At 51.8% G+C, this 25,299-nt stretch overlaps 1 long non-coding RNA gene across 1 annotated transcript; it reads right to left on the bottom strand.

Moving 5' to 3' along the window:
• Window positions 1–21,938: 21,938 nt before the first annotated feature.
• Window positions 21,939–23,725, bottom strand: LOC118667872. Its single transcript, XR_004971438.1, has 3 exons — window positions 23,486–23,725; window positions 22,412–22,531; window positions 21,939–22,126 (listed from the first exon to the last, which is right to left on the bottom strand). It is a non-coding gene; the product is annotated as an uncharacterized LOC118667872 (long non-coding RNA).
• Between the last annotated feature and the right edge of the window lie 1,574 nt (window positions 23,726–25,299).

Raw genomic sequence — 25,299 nt, 5'->3', positions numbered from 1 at the left:
TCTATATTCCCCTTTCTGTGAATCATCTGTTCATATTCATTCATCTGTTGGGGACTCAAACCTCTTCTGTGACTAAGTATTTTTTTATAGTATAGCTATTATTCCTGCATCATCAATGATGCAAGTATTTCCCAGCCGTTGTTCATTGTTGTTTTATTTTAATGTTCAATCTGTCATTCTAGTCCTTTGTGATTTTTTTTTTTTTACTGATTCAATGCTGACAAAGTGAGCTTTCTTCCACCCATCTGACAGTTTATTTTCTGCTAGTTTTCTACAATTTCACTTAATATTTAATTCTTTGATGATTATCCACCCCAAGTTTACTGTGTGGAGTAAAATAGGGTTTTAACTCACCCCCCAGCATCACCAGTTTTTATTGCTTATGCAGTCCTCATTTATTAAGTAATTCTTCCCTTCATTTAGTAAAATCTACTTTTATGCGGGGCTTTTGATGTTGCTTGATCTATTTATGAAGTCTCCATTTCCTTTCATAAACCTCAGTTTGAGCCCATACCATATGGATCTAAATATTGGTTCTTTAAAGTAGAATCAAACATGTCCCAATTCCCCCTCATGGAGACTTATTTAGTGTAAACTTGATATTCACACAGGTTTGTGTGTCTATACACGTTCAGAGGTTAAGAGTGATGGCTTTGGAGATGGGGCCTCCATGTTCAACACTTACCAGCCCTGTGACCTTAGCAAGTTACCCCGTCTATAGGCCTTTGGGTCTGAGTCTATAAAAATGGGAGTTAAGGATGACAACTGCTGCACAAGCTCAATCCCGAGCACATAGTAATTATCAGCTATTGTTACTGATATTTTTAGTTCCCCCAAAAGTGAACATGGAGTTGCATTACATTTCTAAATTAAGCCCTAACCAGTTTGGCTCAGTGGATAGAGCGTTGGCCTGCGAACTCACGGGTCCCAGGTTCGATTCCAGTCAAGGGCAGTACCTTCGTTGCAGGCACATCCCCAGTAGGAGGTGTGCAGGAGGCAGCTGATCGATGTTTCTCTCTCATCGGTGTTTCTGACTCTTTATCCCTCTCCCTTTCTCTCTGTAAAAAAAAATTAATAAAATATATATTTTTTTAAATTTCTAAATTAACTTAAACAGATCACGTATTCTATAATATTTCATTTTCCCAACCAGGACATGGGCTATCTTTCCATTCAAATATTATATTTTTATTTCTTTATTTTAATCCTCAGCCAAGGATATGTTTTTATTGATTTTTAGAGAGAGAAAAAAGGAGAGAAAGAGAGAGAAACATCGATGTGAGAGAGAACTTGAAACCTAGGTATGTACCCTGACTGGGAATGGAACCAGCAACCAGGGACGACACTCCAACCACCTGAGCCACCCAGCCAGGGCTTCAAATATTGTTAAATTCAGACAGAAGCCAGTTCTCTTGTTGACTCCTCCTCGCCTCTGTGACCCTTCAGGAAGAGGAAGGGCAGAGGACCACAGGGGACAGTTGAAATCCACCCTTTGAGAGTCTGCCTTTGTGCCGGGTGAGGTGTAGGTGTGTGTACTCGTGCACGAAATCTCCTCTAGCCCTTGCAACATCCCTCAGGTTAAGTTATGGCATTCCCTGTGGACAAAGAGCAAACGGGGTGCTTCCAGGTCACCTGAGTGAGAGACAGAGCTGGACCACAGCCCAGGCGTGCCGGCTCCTCTACCACCATGCGACTTGGAAATTCAAGGTGGGAGTTCAGAGCAGAGGCAGCCCCCAGAGGAGCATGGAGACAGCGGACTGCTGGTCATGGCCCACCCCTGCTTGAAAGCCTGCCACGGCTTCCTGTCGCATTGTGAGCACGTCCAGGAGACTTACTCTGGCCTGTGAGACTCGCTCTGCCCACCCTCCAAACTCACCTATTACCTCTCATCTGCCTTGCTGACTGTGGTTCAGCCGGACCTGTTCCTTTCCACCCCATAAGTATATGAAGGTCCTTCCACCTCAGGGCCCTTGCACACACTGTTCCCACTGCCTGGCACACTCTCCATCCCACCTGCTCCCACCTGCATGCAGTGGGTTCCTTCTCACTGTCTCAGAGATACTCCCCTGCCCACGGCACCTCCCTCCCACAGTCGTTTCCCTCACAACTGTGTTTATGATTTATCTGTGTTGTGTCACCTTGTCTGACCCCACAGGGCCTGACTCACTTACCAAGAGGCTGACCCTTTCCCTGACAGGTCAGCTGGCAGCATCCAGGACCACAGGTTGGCATATACATGAGTCACCCTGGCCATTCCCATCTCTGTCTCCACTTCCTACGGTCTCTGTGGGGTGCGGGTTAGACCCCTTCTCCTCACTGACCAGGGCGGGGCAGTGTTGGACCATCCCCTATGAACCCCCTCTTCCCTGAAGCCTTGCCTGCTACCTCTGATCAGGCCTGCTCTCTGTGGGTGGGAGTCGACTCAGGGCCTTGCTCTGAATGAGAACGTAAGGGCCAGCCCTGGACCCTGGGGGCCCATAGAGCCCTCGGCCAGGACATGGGCTGTTTTCAAACCAAGAAGAACTTAAGTTCTGCAGGCCTCCAGGCCCTGTCATCAATGTCCCTCCTTGTCACTGAGGTGAGTGTCTCAGCTCCCTTCAATCAGCCCAAGTGAGGAGAGTCACACAGTAACTCCTCAGACTAATTATCCAAGTGATCCCCACCCAAGAGTCACTGCCCACCCAGTGCCAGTCTCCACTACGGCCAGTCCACGGTGCCGCCCTGGTGGCACAGGCCGCTGCCACGTGTCTCCCAGACCCCAGCCCTGCTCCCTCCACATCTTGGCTCCTGCAAATCTCCCCACCAGACATCCTCTCGCTTATGCCATGTGGTCAGGAAAAAAGCAGTGAGCACAGAGGCAAACAGCGTAGGGTCAGGTCCAGATTTAGTCACTGCTTTTTTATGACACCTTTAGGGGACCCTTTCCCTCTCTGAGCCTCAGTTTCCTCATCGCCATAAAATGGAGGTGAATCCACCTGTCTGGCCACGTCCTGAACATCCAAGGACATAATGTCTATAAACACTCTTTGCAAACTGTACATTTCTCACAACAGAATGATGAGAAATAATTAGCCTAGTCCCAAAGCCACCTCCCCCAGGGGGCCTCCGCCTCCCTCCCAAGACCCCTCCACTTCCTTCTAGATCAGCGGTTCTCAACCTGTGGGTTGCGACCCCTTTGGGGGTCGAATGCCCCTTTCACAGGGGTCGCCCAAGACCATCAGAAAACACATATATAATTACATATTGTTTTGGTGATTAATCACTATGCTTTAGTTATGTTCAACTTGTAACAATGAAATCGGGGGTCACCACAACATGAGGAACTGTATTAAAGGGTCGCGGCATTAGGAAGGTTGAGAACCACTGTTCTAGATTAACCTGAGGCACTTAACTGGCTCCCCCCACCCCCCCCACCCCCGTCGTCTACCTTGGGAAAGGCACAGTCCCTCCCTCCCTCCCACCCCCACCCCATCCTCATCCTTGAACACCACAAGCCCAGGGCCATACCCCACTCATTCCCAGGGAGCTCTCTGCCTCCACAGCACCCTTTTCCCCATTCATGGAGGAAAAAAGTAACTTAACGGGCACAATGTTCTCGATTTTATATTATTGGGCCCTGCAGTTTTCTTAAATCTTTCTGCACCTCCCACTTCTCTGCTAACAAGAGCTCACAGGCACCAAACAGGCACCAAGGATGTGGAACTCAGCGATGCAGGGGAAACGGGGCTGGGGTTCTCTTTGGGGTGCTGAAAGGTTCCTATGGTGATGGTTTCACAACTTCGTGATATACGAAAACACACAGGACTGTACGCTTTAAAAGGGTGGATTTTATGGTACGTGAATTGTATCTCAATTAGAAGTTGTATGAGAAAAGCAAAGCCTACAGTGACTGATGTGAGGGCACAAACTGGTAGCTTGGTCAAAAGCGGCCCATCTGGTGCTTTGCTTGACCAGCACAGTGAGGGGTTTTCTAATGAGCTCCTGAGTGCTGGCCGGGGGAACCACCACCACCACAGTCAGGACACAGAGTGTCCATCAGCCCAGCCCCTCCCAGTGGCTTCCTCGCCCGCAGGCAACCATTGGTCTGACTTTGATCTCCACAGATTAATTTTGTTTGTTTTCTTAAATTAGTTATAGCGTAATACTCTGTTGTGTCTGGTTTTTAAATTCATCCACATTGTTACATGTATCTGATATTATTCCTTTTTTTTCTTTAATGTCCAACCACTTCTTTATTTCAGGGTAAATAGAATTATTTTGAGGATACAGAATGCCCAAAGAACGGAGATTCCGCAGCTCTCTATTCTACTGGTCTTCAAACTGTGGTTCCCATATCAGTGAAGTTTTCAGCATATGCCCTGCAGTATGTTTATTTATGTCTAAATCATATTATTTTATACATATATATACTACTCTAGTAAAAAATTACATGCATTTATAAAACAAAATATAGAAAATTTTAAAGGAAGAGGTAAAGATGAGATAGACTATTTTAAAATAATTTTATTTATTTATTCATTTTTGCTAATCCTTACCTGAGGACATTTTTTTCCATGATTTTTAGAGCAAGTAGAAGCAGGGGGGAAAGAGACAGCGAGAAACATCAATGTGAGAGAGACACATTGACCAGTTACCTCCCACACGTGCACCGACCAGGGCTGGGATCGAGGTACGTGCCCTTGATCAGGAATCAAACTCACAACCCTTCAGCCCATGGGCCTAAGCTCTATCCACTCAGCCAAGCCAGCTAGGGTTATTTTCTTTATTAAAGGACAATCATCATTTTGCCCCTCACAACATGTTATATTAAATGACTGTTAAATGATATTAAATTTAAAATATTAATGATATTGTTAAAGAGATATGATTGAAAATGCTTCGTTTTTACATTACTAGACTATAATTGAAATACAGTAAAGTACATATGTTTAAACTGTACAATTTGATTAGTTTTGACATATAAATATACCCCTGAAACCATCACTACATTAGAGAGAACAAATATTTTCATCAGCCCAAAAGTGTCTTCATGTCCCTTTGCAATCCATCCCCCTTCTGCCACCAACCCCTGGGAGCCACTGATCTGCTTTTTGTCACTGCAAGTTAGTTTGCATTTTATAGACTTTTATATAAGTGGGATTACATACTAAGTTCTCTTCTTTGCCTCAAACGCCTCCATGTTGTTACATGTAGCAGTAGCTCACTTCTTTTCTTCGCTGAGAACATTTCATTGTGTCACAGTTGCTTATCTATCCCCTTGCTGATGGCATTTGGGTTGTTGTTTCCACTTTGGGGCCATTATGAATACTGCTGCTGTGAGCATCGTGTACAAGTCTTTCTGTGGACAAGTGTTTTCATTCCTCTTAGGTAATAGCATACATAATATAATATGCTAAATATTAAACATGATATATTAACAATATATATAATTATTAATTAATATAACATATGATGTATGAAATATAGAATAAAATGCAATCTGTAATATGTAAATGAAATATTAAATGTATATGTAATATAACATGTGATGTATAAATGAAAATATAGCATATAATAAAATGCAATTAATATAACATGTATTAAATATACATGAATGCATATAAGTGTCCCATCAATAGTCATACACATTAAAAGTGTTAGGTCGGAGAGAGCCCAGGATCGGATACATGCAGACATGACAAGATAATGGACTTCCCCTGGAATTTCTCACAGATCAAGGTGCCAGACACAGATACCAGCTTCTTCTCCCTGAACTCACATACCCCCACACAGATAAGAACTTCGTCCTGAATATTCCGCCCATTCCCTACAGCAGAGAATTCCTCAGCTCTTGTCCCCGCCCTTCACCCAACCGCAGTATAAAAAAAGCGCCCCCCTCCCTGTTGGCGTGAATCCACGTGCCCTGTCCTTGGGGTACGTGGGTCTCCCGGGGACGCAGAATAAACCTTTTCCTTTCCTTTCTTTTCTGACTCACTGGACTCTATTTCTTGCGCCGCCTCCTGAGCCACCTAACCTAACAAAAAGTATATATATATACACACACATATATATAAACATAAACATATATACACAATTACATATATAGTAAATATATGAATATACACACTTTTATTTAATGTGCATGCCTTCAATGGGGCATTTAGTCCCAGTTCCCTCTGGGCCGCTATCCACCTGCTCTGGACACCACATTGCGATGAAGCACTCACTAAGGCTTCACCCCAGAGAGGACAATTCCAAGATCTGGGGGAGGTCTTGGAACCGCCAAGGTTGGGGTTCTACGTTGGGTTGGGGCTGAGGTTGCTCTGGGCTGAGGGACTAGCATCTGGAACCAGGACACCAAGGCTCGCTATGCTGGCCAAGGGCTCCTGTCTTTAGCTACTTGCAGCTCAGGAGCCAGAAAGAATAGGGAACAGGGCCAGCTCAGGCATAATACGTCCTCCAGGCCCATCATGGCCCTCCTGGAGGGTTACAGGTGGGAGGTTCATGAAGAGGGCGGCCCCTAGAAGTGAGTTGGAAGGGCAGGCCCAAAGGAGATATGACCATGGACCCTCCCGGTTTCTCCCACCAGCCACCTGCTGGGTTGGGCAAGCATAGCCTGCATCCCTCTGATGCTCAGAGTCCTCTTTCCACACCCGGCCTGCGTGCTTGGATGGAAGACCACAGCCCCTGCCTCTCCCCATGCTGCCATTTTTCCTTTTTCTTTAAGGAGCAGCTTACATGAAATGTTGGGGAGCCAGGTGGGCAAGTCCAACTCAAGGAGAAGGACTTCCACTGATGTTCAGGCCACTCCCGCCTTTTATTGATCTGGAGTAGCCCTTAGGTAAGGAGATTTCAATGACACACAGATTAGCTCATCAGCAGACAATTTCCAGAAATAGGCAGAATATCTAATCAACAATGATTTACATAAGTATCTAAGGAATTAAGTGAACTAAGGTGGGGATGATGCTTCAGCTACCATTACCTAAATTAACTGGGTGGTTCCTAGATTAACTGGGTGGTGCACAGCCCTGACCTTTGCTAGGACTTCAATGGTTACTAGCTTTTGGGGGTCTCTGTCTATACTCAGCTAGTGAAGACAATAAATGGACTCCGGCATCTCCCCCTTATTTTTTCTTTAAAAAATTAAGTATCTGTAGACTAGAAATATAAGAACAAGTCCCAATTTCAATGTCCAACAGTTCTGAGTCCAAGTTTCAATGTCTGACAGTTCATGTGTACATGCCAGCAACGAAATGCTGGTTCTGGATGGTGGACAAATGGAGGTCCGGTCCTCTCTGGTTTGGTCCTGGGCACCCTGCAGCGACGCACAGCTGCTGACTGCTAGCATGGCAAGGCGTCTTCACCATCTCCATCTCTGAACCATCTCTCCTGACTTTGTGGCTAGAGCAACTTGGTCAGCTTCTCTCTGGGATTCCTTGTTGCAGGAATCCACATGGTCTTGGAGCTGTTCTCTGAAAGTATACAAACATATTCTCGACCAAAGGTTAATAAAGGAAACCTTACTTGGGGTTTTTTCTTTAAAATGATCTTCCCCTGGCTTACCCTGGCATCATGTGTGTTTTTCCTGGGTGTCTCGCTGTTAGCATTATAAACGAAAAAATTTTATCTAAATGTAATTTAGTTACAGGATCTATTTCCTTACATGGCATTTTTCCACTATATTTTTCCACTATGGCGGACTGTTAGGATATTGGTGTGAGTCTGTAGAACATTGACAAGGACGTTTAATAGGTCTGTTGGATGCCTGTTGCAGCAGCAGGCCAGCTTAATCTCCCTGATAAACAGGATCCTCACAGGTACCAGGCTGGGCTTACCAGCTGAACACCTAGTGACCCTCTAGGCCCCCAACATGGTCCCCACATGTCAGCACTGGACATGGATTTGGAAGACAAGGGATTTCTACTGAGTACAGACAAAATCAGGGCCAATGCAATGGACCTTGCTTTCTCCAGTAGCTTTGTGCAAAATGAAGTGTGCTCAATGGAATCCTAATTTTCTCATTACTTACTTTATAATCCCCGAGATGGGTGATCCTCATTCCTATTGGGCAGGGGTCCTCAAACTACGGCCCACGGGCCACATGCAAATACAAATATTGTGTTCGTTCCCGTTTTGCTTTTTTACTTCAAAATAAGATATGTGCAGTGTGCATAGGAATTTGTTCATAGTTTTTTTAAAAAACTGTAGTCCGGCCCTCCAACGGTCTGAGGGACAGTGAACTGGCCCCCTGTTTAAAAAGTTTGAGGACCCCTACTATTGGGTCTTGCTCCTAAGACCTCCAGTTTCCATTCTCCACTGTCTTCATCCAGCATTCAGTCCAGTGTGGACTACAAATCCTGAGGCAGCCACTAAACTTCCTAATATCTATTACTTTATCCTTAAAATTCATCCAGTAACATGTGGGCTGTTGAAAGCAGAGCATTCAAAGATGTCTAGAGGTTCTTTCCACTCTAAGATTTGGGATCAAGCTGTGAACACACTTGTGAATGTTTTAGAGAAGGCGTCTTCTAACATTTTTCCAAGCAGCAGAGCCAGACTCAATCACTCATTCATTTTTCCTCTCCTCGATGCCTGCTCTGTGCCTGCACCAGGGACTGAGGCTCACAGACAGAAACGTGAACGGTCCACCCAGAGGCGCTCCCAGCTGAGTGAAGTCCTCCCTTGGGTCAGTTTGATGAGAAGGGGGACACAGAAAGCGCCTCTCTCCAAGGGAGCAGAAACCTGAGTCCTGGCCCGGCCTTGCTTATAACCGTGGGATGGAGTCCTTCTCTCCCAAGGCCTTGCTCTTCCTCTCTGTGCAGCGTGGGCTTGGAGAGAGGCTCTGCAGGCCTTCCCCGAGCCTTTGGGCTGGGTCCTGTGATAGATCCAGCATGGTGGCCAGGGAGCAGCTGCTAGAGTCAGCAGCCTTGGGAGGTGGGGGCAGGGCTCTCTGTAGAGAGCAAATGTCCTTTCTGCCATTCCTGGCAGGACTCCAGCACCCAAAGAATTAAATAAGGGCATGGGTGCAAGGCCTGGCTGGTAGTGGGTGCTCACCAGGTGAGTTCCCTTCTCCCCTGCTGGGTCCAGGAGGGTGTAACAGCAGCGCTGTGGGCTCCTGGAGGATGCCTGCACCTCGGCAGCCAGGCCCATCTCCAGGGGGTGCAATGTGTGGGCTCCTGGAGGCACCCGGCGTTCTGGAGCAGAGGGACCTCCAGGGATGAGGAACGAGGGGAATTCACAGACACTGCTATTGGCAGGTTCTCATAAAGTTACACGCTTACCCTGTGATCCAGCCTCTCCACTCTTGGGTATTTACCCAACAGATATAAATACATGTCCACACACACAGACTGGCACAAGAATATTCATCGCAGCTTTATTCCTCGTAGCCAGAAACTGGAAACAACCCAATACCCATCAACAGGACAATAAACAGAGTGCTGCATCCATACGATGGAATACTACTCAGGGATCAAAAGGAATGAGCAGCCGGGACCGGTTTGGCTCAGTGGATAGAGCGTCGGCCTGCGGACTGAAGGGTCCCAGGTTCGATTCCGGTCAAGGGCATGTACCTGGGTTGCGGGCACATCCCCAGTAGGAGATGTGCAGGAGGCGGCTGATCGATGTTTCTCTCTCATCGATGTTTCTGACTCTCTATCTCTCTCCCTTCCTCTCTGTGAAAAATCAATAAAATATATTTAAAAAAAAAAAAAAAAGGAATGAGCAAATGTTACACATAACAACATGGGGGAATCTAAGACACACTTTGCTGATCAAAAGAAGCCAGACACACACAAAAAAGAGCATCCTGCATGGTCTATAATAGCAAAACTCATCTCTGCCGATGGAGGTCAGAATTGTGGTTACTTCTGGGGTGGGAGATATTGACCGGGAAGAGACACAAGTTTTCTGGGTCATGAACCTCGCTCAGGTTCATGATTAACTGGTGTCCATCGGTGTGAAAGTCAACAGGTTGTACAGTCATGCTTAGTGCACTTTGCCAGATGTAAGTTGTTCCTCGACAGGAACATAAGCCTTCAGGGGGAGGTGCAAAATGAGCAGCCCCTTGGGCAGGGGCAGCTGGCAGTGGCCAGTGCCTGCACACTAGCTCTCGCTTTATCCAACCCTTCCTGCAGGACCCTGGTTGGGGACTGGCCCTCCGGGGTCTGGTCTCGGTGAATGCCTAGCCACTGACTGCTGAATGAGGCTGGAAATGTAAGTAGCAGGTTACAGCTTGGTGACTTCAGAGGCTTTACCGCCAGGGCACCAGCAGAGCACAGCCTGACGGGCCACATCATGCCCTGGGCCAGCTGTCACCACTGCACCTGGGCTGGGCTGAGCCCCCAGGACTGCCCAGCTGGGACGGGGCAGGAGGGTCAGCTGTCACTAATCTTGCTGGGGGAGGTGCCCAGCCCAATCCTCCCAGGGGCAGCTCTGGTGTAGGAGGTAACGGGGCTTGACCTTAATAGACCTTAGCAACTGACCTGCCTCAGATGTTTCTGAGCTCAACTGTTTTTCCTGCCCTGTATTCTCCCCAGGCTCAGCCTGTCCACTCCTCATTCCATCAGCCCTTCCTCAAGACTATCCCTTACCTCTTACATGCTGCGCATTGGTTCTGCAGAAGAAACAACCCCCAGGGACCCGCCCCCACACCTGCGCCAACCATAGTTGTCTACATGTGGAAACACGCCACACACATGCACACACACACCCCCCAGGAGGACCCACAGCAACAAGCATGGACTTACGGATGTGCACAGGTGCCCATGGGCGTGGGTATATAAACAACCGACGCCATGATGTCACCATTGCTTGGGACCTAACACATGCTGGGCAGTTTCTGATCAGCGACTGCTCGTGGTCCATTGCGCACATGTGCCGCGCCGCACTAGGTGGTCTGTCCAGGTGTGGACTCGTTCGGTTCTCACCGGTGGCAGCTCAGTGTGGGAGGCAGTATTTTGATGATGAAACAGAAGCTCAGAGTAAAGTCACCTGCCCGTGATCTGAGCACTCAGACATTCTCCAGCACAACGCCCAGAGCGCTGCGGCCAGAGAGAAAGCCCGCCCTGGCCTGCCCGGCACTCTTTCCCTACCCCCGTCCCAGGTGGGGCCTCCTTTGGTCAAAGGGAACAGAGCTCAGGGCCTCCGCACGTGGGCTTTTATGAAAGGCCATTTCCATCATCAACGGGGTTGCCCTCTATTTCTCTGGATCCCTTAATGCCTTCTGGCCAGAACCCCCCCGCCCCTCCCTCCGTGCTCTTTGTGGGAGGGCAGGGAAGGGGGATGGTGAGCTCAGGGAGGGCCAGCAGAAACATCTGAGACAGGGCCAGGGAAGCCCCCAGACTTGACACTCAGCTTCTCCCAGCACCTGGCCTGGTGGATGCTGGAAGCCATGCCGAGCTCCCAGGACCTGGGCCTGACCTTCCAGCTGCCCAAAGCACCCGCCTGCCCCAGATCCCCCTGCACCCACGGGCTTCACTTTCTGGGGGGAGAAAGTGAGGCCAGAGAGAGACTGGGATTTGCTTATTCAGAGTCAGAGGCCCAGGACAAGTCAGCCTTTTCCAAGAGGGTTGCTAATTTAATTCAGCCGGAGCAGGGACTGAAGGCTAGCACGCCTTCAGCAGCTCTGCTGTCAATGTCAGGGAGAAACCAGGAACCAGGGTGTAGTCCAGTCCAGCTGGGAGGGAGGGCCTGGCAGGCAGTGACCTTAATCTCTAGGATCTCCTGGGTTCGAGGAAGGAGCTGGAGTCAGGAGCTGGTGGGCTCTGCTTCAGAAAAGGCCTCACCAGACAGCTCCTGCTTGTCCCCACAGAGACCATTGGGCTGGGACCAGGTGGGCCCACCTCTGTCATCTGAGTACATCGGTGGGGCTGGGCAGAGGTCAGGTCCTTGGGTGACCTTCCCACCTCTGCCCCTGCCCCTCCATGTGACCTGAGCGTGGGAGGTGTCTCCTTGGTTTCCTAATTCAGACAGAAGAGCAGATACAAACCTCAGGCCTCGGTGAAATCCTCAGGATGGGCCAGTGTGTGTGTGTGTTGGGGGGGGGGGGGGGGGGGTTAAAGATGAGCGAGACCCGGCTTCCCTCTCTGAGGAGAACACTGCCAATGGAAAGACCAGCCAGGCCCCAACTCACAGCAATTTGGGACAAGATTGAGGAGTGAGACTCAAAAGAGGGAGAGAAGGAGGAGGGGCCCCAGAATGGGGTGGGTGAGAGGGGCCAGGTCTCAGCCAGTGCGTGGGGGGGGGGGTATATTTGGTGGGGGTCGACTGAAGAATTTGAAAGGCTTGGGTATGGGAAACAGAGAGGAAGGAAGGGGCAAGCAGGAGGAAAGGGCTGAGTGTGCAAAGGTGGGAGGTGGGATGTGGGGAATAGGGAGCAGCTCCCCAGGGCGGGAGTGGGGTGAGACTAGAAAGGGTTTGGGGTTTGACCATGAAGGGCCTGGATGCCGGGAATGGCAATGCTGCCGACACTGCCAGGGCCTAGGCTCACTCCTGCTGCGATACATCCACGGCCACGGCGGGAGGTGGGATGTCGGCCGGCCCCACGTACAGCTAAGAACACCCTGAGCCACGCGGTGGGTGAGTGCTGGAGCCTGTGCCTTCATCCTCGCACTCCCCGACAACTGTGGCCTGGATTGGACTCTGTAGATACAACAAACAGTTTCAGTGAGGAAATGGCAAGTCCAGGCATGCATTCCAGAAAAAAGGCATGTGTCTGTGTGACAAGTGACACCATAAACAAAGTTAGAATACAAGCGAAAGACTAGAAAAAATATTTGCCACACATACAACAAAGGATTAAAATCCGGAATACATTAAGTGATGCCTTTAGGGGGAAGCATGGGTGTGGGCATCCCAGCCTGGGTAGAAGCATATCCCCAATTTAGGCAAATCAATAGGAGAAGAAGATAAAAACAGGGGGGAAATGGACAAAGGATATGAACAGACTCTTCATAGAAAATAAAATGATCACTAAATAATAAAAGATGAATCAACAAAAATGAAAGGCAACTATGGAATGGGAGAAAACATTTGCAAACCATATCTCTAATAAGGGGTTAATATCCAGAATATTTAAGGAACCCATATAACTCAATAGCCAAAAGCAAACAATCCAATTAAAACGTGGGCAGACGACTTGAATAGACATTTAGCTGAAGAACACAACCAAATGGGCAACAAACTACTTGAAAGGATGCTCAGTATCCCTAGTCATCAGAGAGATGCAGATCTAAACCACAAGGAGGTGTCGCCGCACACTGTCCGCCGCTCACGGGCTCACGTGCGCCATCTCTCTGGGGGAAACATGGGAAGGTTCTGCCCTCTAGCGGCCACCGGCGGCCAGGCCTCTCCTCTCGGCTCCTGGACCTCCAAGGAGCCAGCTGGCTCCTGTGCCTTCTGCAGTGCCTTCTGCAGTGCCTGCTGCACACGAATAAGCCCATTTCACAGGGGCTGGAACTGAGGCTGGTCCCGGGAATGGCACCCAGGAATCTTAATCTCTGAGTACTTTTGAGCCCTGAGGGCCCTGCTTCCAGCTGTGAGCCCCCAGCCTGAGGCTCTAGGTGGTCCTAGGGTCACAGGGCCTGAGTCCACTAAGAGGGAAGCCAGGATGAGGGCACTCATGACAATGGTCAACACAAACAATACAGAAGCAGGGAGACCCTTAGCTGCAAAATGGGGATATGCTTCTACCCAGGCTGGGATCCGCCCCACCCTCACCCCTCCCCCCGCGCCCCAGCATACCCACACCCATGCTTCCCCTTACAGCTTCTGTCATCAGGCTGTGACCAGTGCCCATGGGTGGGGGGAGCACCACAGGAGCTGAAAACCTGGTCTAAGGCTTGATGCAAAAGGTGATTTGCCTCTGGACACCCCCATCTCTGCCCCAAGAGAAAGGAGGCGGGGACATGGGGGAGGAGGGGAAGCTGAGGGGAAGTCCCAGCTCTCTATGGAGGCCCCCACACCTCCTGTCCCTCAAGGGAGGCGCGCATGTGTGCCCAGTCAGATAAAGCACATCTTTCCTCGCCTTTACTGGGCTGTGGGCTGAGGCTAGGGCGGAGGGTCAGCGAGGGGCTCAGGAGCCTCACAGACCCTCCGTGCCTCTGAATCAAGCCCAGAACTCTCCCCTTCTTTCCTAGAGTCTGAAACTGTGAAGAGCCATGGCTCTGGGCCAGGCCTGAGGATTCAGCAGGAACCAGGTGGGCCTGCCTGGCCCTGCGGGCGGCTGGCACCCAGGGCAGGAGGTGGCCAGTGACACCACAAGCCCTCTGGAGAGAAGGACTTAGTGCACCGGGTGCTCAGGAGGGGCCCATGCCACCCCCACTGCACGGAGACACCCCATCCCCTGATCTGGGGAGGGGCACCCCCCAGGAAGCCTCTAGGTTCTGACAAGGCCATCAGAGCTCCAGGCTCACCCCACACACGCACACACTTCTGCTCCCAATTAGCACTAATTGGACCACGAGAGAACCCGGACTGTGTAGCAAAAGCAGTCTGGTCTGCAGGGAAGCACCCCATCAGGGGCCAGGAGAGCCAGGTAAGCCATGCTCTGGGGGATGGGCCCTGGGGTCCCTGTCTTTCTGAGGGAGGATCAAGTGACAAGGCCACATCTGCCAGAGACCCCAGGGTCCCTCAGGAAGATGGGAGCTGCCCCAGAGCCAGAGCAGAAGCTGGGAGTGAGGAGCCTGACAAACACCCCCTCTCAGCCTGGTATTTGAGGCCTTCCCACCTGCTCCTCACTTCAACCTGGCCTCTCCCATCTCCTCTGCTCCCAGTCCTCTCTCTCCGTGACACCCATTCATTCACTCATTCATTCCTGCATCAGTTCTCCGTGGAGCCCTTCCCATAGCCAGGCCCTGGGACCACAGAGGTGGACGTGCAGCTGGTCAGCAGGACCTAGGGGAACTGGATGGCCAAAGGCAGACTGTCACAAAGTGGGTTTGAGGGTAGCAGAGGTTCCTGGTGCTTAACTCCTTCCTTCACTTGAGCAGCTACCTGCTCTACCCACCCAGGCCTGGGCCCAAGTTGGCATAGACCACGTGGGGCAACCCCTTGGGCTGGCTCTGTTTTATTGCAGGTGGGAGGAGGAGGCTAGGCCGGCAGCGAGTGTGCTCGTCAGTGGAAGGTCAGCCCAGCGTCCTCCTCTGTGGGGCTTGGGTTGGCACTCTCTGGGTGAGACTGTGGGTCCCTTTAACCTTCTGACTGGACTCAGAGGATATGCCAGGCTATGCCCACATCCATGATCAGGCCTGTGGGCACAGAGCTGGTAGGAAGGCCGAGGACTGGGGGGCAGGAGGAGCAGTGGACTCAAGTCTGAGCTGCTGTGGGTGGCACTGGGCCTGGGAGACGATGGGAACTGGCCCTCAGCAAGTGACTGGTTCTGGAACACAAATGCCTGAGTAACATGGGCCCCAGGCCCCCGAATGAGAGCCCTGAGCCAGCCAGGCCACTTGGCACTGCACCAGACAGCCCAGGCCCTCAGGACCACAGCCTGGGGGGGTGTGGAGGGAAGATGCAGGTGTGTCCAGCCTGCCCCCCAGGCCCCAGGACATCCCCACAGGCAGAGAAGGCTTCTGCTCCCCTCCCTTCCCTACCTAGAGACCAACTTGTCCTGGGCGATTTGGTGTTGCCATGACAACCACACACTTTCTTCTTTCCTACTTAGTAGAGTGAATCTGAATTGCAGATTAAATCCTGGTAATTGTCTGTTTAGAAAGCACGTGGCTGCCTGAAGAGATCTGTGTATCTTCCATTTCCCAATTGCCTCTGATGCCAACTCCTTCCTTCCTTCTTCCTTTCTTTCTCTCTTTCTTTTTTAGAATTATTATTTTATTTTGTTAATCTTCACCCGAGGATATGTTTTTATTGACGTAAAAGAGAGGAATAAAGAGGGAGAGAGAAACATCGATGTGAGAGAGAAACATTGATCAGTTGCCTCCCTACCCACCTTAACCAGGGATTGAACTTGCAACCTGGGTATGTGCCCTGACCAGGAATCGAACCCACGACCTTTTGGTGCATGGGACAATGCTCCAACCAACTGAGCCTCACAGGCCAGGGCCCACTCCTTGCTTCTTGATGGCTGAAGCAAGGGAGATGTGCCCTACCCTACTTCCTTTGCCCTGGATGGTCCTGGCCAAGGGCAGAGCCCCCATGCAGTCAGTCCTCCCACTGGCAGGAATACATGAGGCCAACACTCTGGTGTACAGCCTCTGTGGTGAGCGGACCATGGTCTTCAGCGCAGGCCACCTTCTATCCTGGGTGCCACCTTCCAGGATCTCATGAAGTGACAAAGGCAGGGCTGGAATTAGAATGTGATCATCTGGATCCACGGCTGGTTCCTGGGCCAAAATGCCATCTCCCAAGCTATGAAGGCCACCAAGCCCTGGCAGAGGTTGGGGAGTGGCCCGCAGAGGCTTATGGGAGGGGGAGGCCTGGAGCAGCAGGCTGGGTGGGTCAGAACCAGGCACACGCAGGTCACAGCTCTTGGAGGAGGAGCAGGAGGAAGAAGAGGAGCATGAGGAAGGCCTCAGGGATAGACCCCCACCACTCAGGTATGACCCAGACACCAAATGTCAACAGCCTCCGCCTTCCCCAAGGATCGGCGTCAGGCCCAGAGAGTCCTAACCGTGGGCAAGCACACTTCCCTTCTCAGCAAAACTCCCGCTAACGACGGCACCCTCTGGGCACCCAAGTTTGACCTGTGTCTACCTCCAGCCGCTTCTGAAAGGAGAAAGCCTTGATCTGAGCCTGGCATCCTTCACCCCAGCCCAGCAAAGGAAAGGCCAACAGCAGAGTTCGCAGAGACGTGGCTGTTTGCTGTCCTTTGTAGGGTGAGGAGGAAGAACGCAAGTGTCCAGAGCAGTGGATGAGGGGACGGAGGCTGTGTGGGCGAGCAGGAGTGTTCTGTGGACGCCCGGCCCATGGCCGCCCACCGCATGGCACGGCTAACGCAGGCCTTCCCCTTTCTTCAGACAAAGCTGCCTTCTCTTCTAACCAGGGGCCTTTTTCCTTTCTGCTTTAATCTAAGGCTGCAGAGAACCCAAACAATCGGCCGAGGCAATTTCTGAAATTGCTGAAAATCATTTAAGGCGCTTCTGCAGCATTCCCTCCTGCTCTGGGAGCGCTCGGCTGAGCCTGGAAGAGGGCATTTGCCAGCTGCTCAGGGGCGGGCGGGGGAGGGGGGGCGCTCCCCAGAAGCTGCGCTTGGGCCTGGCCGCCTGGTCCCAAGTTCAGGCCAGATGCCAATTTCAGGAGGCCTCTGCCGGGCTCCGGACCACGTCCTCCACTTCTTAAGTTCCTCCTGGCAAGCTGGCTAAATGGTGCTTTCATTTCCCCTTCACCTGTGACCTTGCCTTCAAGGAAAGGGGAAAGGTTTCTACAGAAGGAAGAAAAGGCTCTCAGCCAGCTTCTGTGGGCAGGAGTACAGGGTGGGAAGCAGGTAGGGGCACATTCAGAATTCTGCTCAAGAGCAAACACTGGGCTGGCAGGAGACACCCCCTGCTCAGTGCTTTACCTACACCTCATGCATTCCTTGCCACACCCTGTGAAGCAAGTGCCCTTGTGCCCATTTTTAGATGAGTAAACTGAGTCTCAGAGGAATTCACTACCTTGCTCAAGCTCACACAACTTGAAGTGGGGCTGGGTCTGCCTCCAAGCCCCTTCTGGAACCATCACACCTGCCTTCTAATTCTCAAGGGAGGAGGCAAATAGCGCTGTTGGAAGAAGGGACGGGGTAGAATGGGGCTAGAGCATCCTGGGGGGTGGGGGGGGTGCGGTGTTAGGAACACAGACAACTGAGTGTGACAGGTGAAGTGTGAGAGTTGCAGGTGGACAATAGGTGGTGCTAGGGCTCCCGGGAGCACCCTTGGAACCAGCCCAGGCAGAAGCCAAGGAAAAGGGGTGGGGACCCGTGTTTACAACGCCACGTGTTCTGGGTTAAGTGCCCTCTGGGTGACAGGGCTAAAGGAAAAGTGGTTAAATCAGCAATATTAGTAATGCCTTCTCTCCTTAGCTAGCTCAGCCCTGGCAGGCCTTTGAGTTGGGTCAGTAGGGGGAGGGTGGGGAGGGCAGAGCCTGGGCTGGGGTGGAGGGGGGTGGAGAGTCAGGGAAGGACTGAGGGAGGCATGGGGAGCAGAAGAGAAAGCAGCAGGAGGGGCAAGCAGGAGGTTCAGGACGCTTGCTATGGGGTGTCTTTTCCAAGGCTCTCAGAGCCAAACTGCCTGTCCCACCTCTGCATTCCTGTTGTCACCCCTGGGCCATGTGAGGTGGGTGGAGGCAGATCACCTGCCTGGTTGCAGAGAGAGGAAGTGGCCTAAGAGGCCCAAAGTCAGCCGCCTTCCCACTCCTTGGCGGTGTCACCTGGGGTCCAGGACACCAACAGACAGGGGGGCTGTGGAGTACAGAGAACTTTTTCTTTGTGATGCAACGTAATTTTTGGTCAGATTTATTTCTCCCAGATATTTATTCCTGCCAATGTTAATGCCTGCGCAAAAACAATTATCCTAAATTCTTTAAGATGGGATGAAGCCGACGCACAGGAGGAAGTGTAGGAGAAAATGAGTCCTGAGAGGTCAGGAAGGAGGTTTACTAGTAAAAGTCAAACCCTGTGGATTTCAAACTTTTTTTTAATTAACAAAAAGAACGCTTCTTTTAAGCAAACTCTTAAACTAACCCCGAAACTTCAAAACAGATAAAAATGGTGCTGCTCCAGTAAGAGCAGGAGCAGCAGCAGGAGCAGGAGCAGGAGCAGCAGTAGGAGCAGGAGCAGCAGGAGCAGGAGCAGCAGCAGGAGCAGGAGCAGCAGCAGCAGCAGGAGCAGCAGCAGCAGCAGGAGAAGCAGCAGGAGCAGGAGCAGCAGCAGGAGCAGCAGCAGCAGCAGGAGAAGCAGTAGGAGCAGGAACAGCAGCAGGAGCAGCAGCAGCAGCAGGAGAAGCAGCAGGAGCAGGAGCAGCAACAGGAGCAGCAGCAGGAGCAGCAGCAGCAGCAGGAGCAGCAGGAGGAGCAGCAGCAGCAGGAGAAGCAGCAGGAGCAGGAACAGCAGCAGGAGCAGCAGCAGGAGCAGCAGCAGAGCAGCGAGCAGGAGCAGGAGCAGCAGCAGGAGCAGCAGCAGGAGCAGCAGCAGGAGCAGGAACAGCAGCAGGAGCAGCAGCAGGAGCAGCAGCAGGGAGCAGGAGCAGGAGCAGGAGCAGCAGCAGGAGCAGGAGCAGGAGCAGGAGCAGCAGCAGCAGCAGCAGCAGGAGAAGCACGAGCAGGAATAGGAGCAGGAGCAGGAGCAGGAGCAGGAGCAGCAGCAGCAGCAGGAGCAGGAGCAGGAGCAGCAGCAGCAGCAGGAGAAGCACGAGCAGGAGTAGGAGCAGGAGCAGGAGCAGGAGCAGCAGCAGGAGCAGGAGCAACAGCAGGAGTAGGAGCAGGAGCAGGAGCAGGAGCAGGAGCAGGAGTAGGAGCAGGAGCAACAGTAGGAGCAGGAGCAGGAGCAGGAGCAGCAGCAGGAGTAGGAGCAGGAGCAACAGCAGGAGCAGGAGTAGGAGCAGCAGCAGGAGTAGGAGCAGCAGCAGGAGGAGAGCAGCAGCAGGAGCAGGAGGAGCAGGAGCAGGAGCAGGAGCAGGAGCAGCAGGAGCAGGAGCAGCAGCAGGAGCAGCAGCAGGTGGCCCTTCTCTCCGCCAGGCTCACGTGGAGAGAACACCACAGATCACATCCAGCCTCTTGTTGAATCAGGAGGAAGGAGCCCAGGGTAAAGGGGGTGGGGGTGTCAGGAATCAGGAGACCAGGTTCCACTGTCTTCCTAGCTGGGTGGCCCAGGACAATTCAAACTATTTCTCTGTGCTTCCGTTTCCTCACTTGAAACATGTAGACAATAGAGGGGGCTGCTGTGAGGATTTAACAGCTAACACGTGCTGAGTGTCATCGCACAGGACCTGGCCCAAACTCAGTGCTCCCTCATAGGTGGTGTGAGGGAGATTTGTCCGAGGCCACCCAGCCAGTTAGAGGAGGCGGCCATGCAGCAGCATGGGTGCAGCACCAGGCGCCATTGAGAAAACCAGGCCCTGCTCATGTACCGCCAAAGGGAGACATGGATGTGTCGGATTTCCCCTGATGGTGCAGATGGAAGACACGCCGCAGGCAGGACCCCTCTGGGGCCTTCCACCGGGGCCTGGCTCTCGGCCCCGTGTTTGCAGGTTTGCTGCAGGAGCGCCGAGAGGAGGGAGGACAGTCACCACTGTGCCTGGGCATCATGCCATCATCTGCTGGGGAGCCAGAGAGCCACATGGTTTCACTCATTCTTACAAGAGAAAAAGTGCAGGGAGCTCTGTCCCTTCCATTGCCCCCCCGCAGCCCGACACCTGCACACCTGCAGGAACACTCTCTTGCCATTGGAGCTGCCCTGTGGGGGCTCAGAAGCCAGTGAGGAAGGAAGGAACCTTCAGTTCTGGTTCAGGACCATGAAGTGCACTATGCTAATCTGGTTAGTTCATAAAATAGTTGGTTAAGGCCCTGGGGGAAACAGAAGGGGAAGCTATTTTAGCAACATTCCCTAGTTTGGTTGGGATCATGTGTGGAGGAGAACATTCTGTTTTCCTTGTGGCCACCCTGTTTTGATTCTCCTGGTCTTTCTGGTTCTCCCGGCAGCCCGGCGGGAGTGTGCCAGTCAACGCTGGGGTTTTCAACACCTACCCCCTGAAAGGCCGGGGCTCCTGTGTCACCCAGCGCCCTCTGGGAGTTCTCCTGGGACCAGTGGTGGAACTATAAGGCCTTCTGAAGAGGCAGGCCCTCTGGGGCCCCATGCCAATGGCCTGGGTACCACCCTTCGTGATTTTGCAGAGTGAGTGAGGAGCAGGTGAGCTGGGAACAAAACCAACGCTGCCCACAGTGAATCTGCTTTCACTTCAGACGTGCCCCTTTTCTCCCACCCGACGTGGCTGCGTGGAAGCCACACACTATTAGTTCCACAGAATTGAAAAGTATGTCAGATCTCCCAGACGCACCAGAAACATGCTGTTCACTTGTCACCTCCAATGTGACTGATGCTGTTGTGTCCTAATTAGTTGCTGCTCACTGGCTGTGGGACAGCGTCACAGCGTCATGCCAAGACCCCATTTGTGAGAGGCGGTGCAGATGAGATGAAAGGATAGAGGTTTGCCAGTTTCTTTGGGTCCCTTTCCACCGAGCACTGTGAATCCAGGTGGCCTCTGCCAACTGCATTTATCAGGCCAGGGCAACCCTGTGACAGTAGAGTCAATAGGGTCATACTCTGGGACACATTTACTGGAGGGAGAGAGGGAGGGAGGGAGGGAGGGAGGGAGGGAGATGAGACAAATAAATGGTGGTCTAGAAGATTCCTTCACAAGTCAGCGGTATGTCATGGGCCCTGATGGGGTTCATCTGAGGCTAAAGGGCCAAGTCTGCAGGCACCAGGCCACCCCGCCCAGCCCCTGCCCAGAGAGAGCTGATTGAACCAGCAGGCTCACCTGACCCAAAGGTTGTCGTCCACTGGCTCACTTATGACACATGACACCACAGTGGCTGCCCTATTAAGATGACCACAGCCCAACCCATGAAGGTCGACCCATGAACCAGGAGGTCATGGTTCGATCCCGGTCAGGGCAAATGCCTAGGTTGCAGGCTGGATCCCCAGTAGGGGGGCATGCAGGAGGCTGCCGATCAATGAGTCTCTCTTATCATTGATGTTTCCATCTCTCTCTCCCTCTCCCTTCCTCTCTGAAATCATAAATAATTAAATTTATTAATTAATAAGACCAGAGACGGTTCCATTTCTCCTTTAGGGGCTGCACATTCAGAACAGAGCTTGAAGCTGAAAGGGGAGATTGGGGGCTGAAGAGAGAAGGTAGTGGAAAGAAAGCTGGCCTGGGAACTCTTCCTCTCACTGCCCACCAGCCTGACCACCCATCTGGGCCGCAAGAGAGGTGAGAATCCACACACACACACACACACACACACACACACCCCGCACAAAGCCAGGAGTAGGAAGGTACAGGAGCTCCCTGGTGCCCAGGTACTTGCCAGCCTCAGCGAGGAGCCTCATAGGCCACTTTCCTCCTTCCCACGCGCCCAGGTCCTTCGTTCATTCAGCCTCACGGGTGCAGCCTCCAGGGCCCTTCAACTCTTCAGGAACCTACAGAAACGACTGAGATGAAAACAAAACTTACTGGCTCCAATATACACATGAAGCTTCACAATTGATGTTTAAATGTCTATAGAACATAACGTGGTGCTAAGTAGCCAACCACAACTCTTGTACACGTGAATTCTCTCTGTTCGGGGTGGAACATGGTGCTCTGTAACAGCCTCGACGAGCTGTGGGGAGTGTCTCCAAAAGTGTGTGCAGGAGCTGCAGCGGCTGGGACGGAGCTCGGGACACTAACCTGCTAAGGGTCTATTTCATGAAGTCAACGAACCCCTTCCATCTCACCTCCAGCATTCGGTGTAAGCCACACTGCCCAAGAAGGATGGAGAAGTTACAGGCACCCAGCAACTTCTAATTCATCGGAGGGTAATTAAGAAGCTTGACAAGACTTCCTTCATCAGGTCCCTAAAGGAGGGACTATATTAGAAGCCCATTTTTCCATTTTTGGTTTGATATACCGAGCAATTCTGGTTAAAAATGAATGACACTAAATAATGAGACATTATGCTACAGTAATTGGGGTCAGATTGATGATGCAAAACAATGAGTCTTCCTTCTTAAGTTCTTCAGATAAAACATCTTTCCTGCTACCTCTAAAGGTTAATTAGCAAATGAAGTATTTAAAGCATTAAGGACTAATTCTCCCAGGTGCAGTAAGTCACAGTAAAACAGGTCATTTCCATCTGCATCTGATCGGCTCAGAAGTCTCATTTCCAAATTAAATACCCGAATCTCAGCCCCTCCCTGGAGCCTCCTGGAACAGTCAGCACAGTGTGACGTTTCAGAGCAGAGTTCTTGTGTGGTTGCTCTTTCCAGTTCTGTTTACTGTGTTCGAGGCATTTCTAGGGGACCCCTGACATTCATGCCTCAGCTTATCTTCTTTACAAACCGGGTCCTTCCTGACAGGCTCCACAGGCTTCCTGGCTTCCGGTTTGTCTTCTAGAACTCTCCCATAGAGCCTCCGGAACCTGGAGAAGCAGCAGCCTGAGCCCGTGGGTCAGCTCCCAAAGGTTCTCGAAATGAGCTCCTGGTGGGAGTTCTCTTCACTTGCCAGCAGTGCCAGTGGCCCCCCCTCTGCCTCTGGCCTGGCCTCCCCTAGGAGCAGGGTTTGTCGGGGTGTGAGGGGGCTCCCAGCTGCTTTCCCTTCTCTTGTCCCCATCCAGGCCTGCCCCATTTCAGTCATGGCCTCCAAGACTGTGCCAGGGATCACATTCTCCCTGCTCCCCCCCCCGCTGTAACTTCCCTCCCCCCTCCCCCTACCCCCCCACCCCCCACCCCCCTACCCCCCCCACCCCCCCACCCCCGGTAACTGAAGTCTATGCCTCCCAGAAGCCACACGGCAGCACTCCGAGCCCCTACCTTCTGGAACCTGCACAGCCTGTCACCTGAGCCCCTTCTCCTTCAGGTGCTGATGCTCTCAGCTCCTGTGCTGCTCAGGAAAGAATCCCCGATGGGGTTATTTTACACGTCCGTCCGTGTGGATGAGTCACTGGGTCCTTCTCTGGGGGATGGAATAATAGCCTTTCATTTCAGTGGAAGGAAAGTTAAGCACCGATTAAGATAGAAGGGGGAGGGATCTCCCTAAGAATCACGCTGCCTAAAATCACACACTTGGCCTACCCACTACTGATATTAGTCCTGACCCACCGAAGAATGGCTGCTTAACTGAAAAACATGACCAAGACAAGGGCCAGGCCAGACACAGAAGACAGGAGAGAGAAAAGAGCAATGAACGATGGAAACACTGCTGGGGAGGGGGGGGGGGGGGCAGGGAGCAGTGAATAAAGTGCCAGGCTTTTCAGTCCCAGATGCAGAGGCCGGGAACCACCCGGTCAGACGGTCAGATGGCCAGACGGTCAGATGGTCAGGCGGAATCACGGTCCAGTCACGTCAGTGCAGGGAGAAATGATCCGGTGAGGAACAGAATGGTTTACACACTCAAAGCTATTTACCTACTTTCCCTTTGAAGTTTAAGAAAAATATTCTTCCTGTTTGGAAAGAGGAGGGGTATTAAAGAAAGAGCTGAAGATATGAAGAAAATAATTTATTGGTATTAAAATCAGGGGATTGGCATGCAATCAGCAACATGAATCATGAGTAAAGAAAATGACAGCTGGGGGGTGGGAGTAGACAGGGAGAGGTCAATGGGGGGAAAAGGAGATACATGTAATACTTTAAACAATAAAGAATTTAAATTTTAAAAAAAAGAAATGAAAGAAAAGAAAATGACAGGAGAACGTGCCCTGCTTGAATGAGGCTGGGGAGCGGCAGGGAGTGGGACAGAGACAGCCTTCCCCCCACCCCACCCCTCCACCCCCCCCCCACCCCCCATCACCCCCAATCCCCCGCCAGGCAGGAGTTGCTGCTGAGTAAGCACCAAGCAGCAGCAGCAGCAGCAGCAGCCCTCCCTGAGGGATCTGACAGGCCAGGTCTGAAGTTACCAACACACCTGTGGCCAGAGCAGCACACACACACACAAATACTGTTATTCTCACCACCAAAGGCTTCTTCATTTCCTAAAAGGATGTACTTTAGAGGCTTGTTTCCATGGAGAAGTAACCTCGCTGTATTTTAAGTGTCACTTCAAAACAAAAGTGTGATTCCCTCCAAAAACCCTTCCTGGGAGAAGGCGGGCTGCTCGAGGTGAGAATGGTGCTCGCTGTCCCGCTGGAGGCGGCAGAAGCCTGGGTGGTTCTGCGCCTGAGGACCCGGGAAGTCGGCCATGCTGCCTCTTCCTGGAGCAGGGAGCAGACGCGGTGAACGTGTGCACGACCAGTTCACACTGGGTTCCGAGACTGATGAGGACAAACGGTGTGCCCACCTCGGTTTGCCAAAAACCTGATCCCAGAACCTGCCCCCAAAGATGCAATTCCAAAGGTCTGGAGTAGGTCCTGGGAACCTTCATTTACACTGCAATCCAGGGCAGCGGTTGCCAACCTTTCGGACCTCACGGGCCACCAGTGATCCACGGACCACTGGTTGGCGACCGCTGATCCAGGGGATTCTGAGGCAGGTAGTTCAGAGACCATGTGTTGAGTCTGGGGTCAAGTGGGCCTGGGGTGGGTGACAAGGTCCTAGAGCAGCGGTTCTCAACCTGTGGGTCGCGACCCCTTTGGCGGTAGAACGACCCTTTCACAGGGGTCGCCTAAGACCATCCTGCATATCAGATATTT

This window comes from Myotis myotis, unplaced genomic scaffold (genome assembly GCF_014108235.1).
Source record: "Myotis myotis isolate mMyoMyo1 unplaced genomic scaffold, mMyoMyo1.p scaffold_m19_p_13, whole genome shotgun sequence".
Classification (NCBI taxonomy): Eukaryota; Metazoa; Chordata; class Mammalia; order Chiroptera; family Vespertilionidae; genus Myotis; species Myotis myotis.
This window is presented reverse-complemented; position numbering and strand designations above follow the sequence as displayed.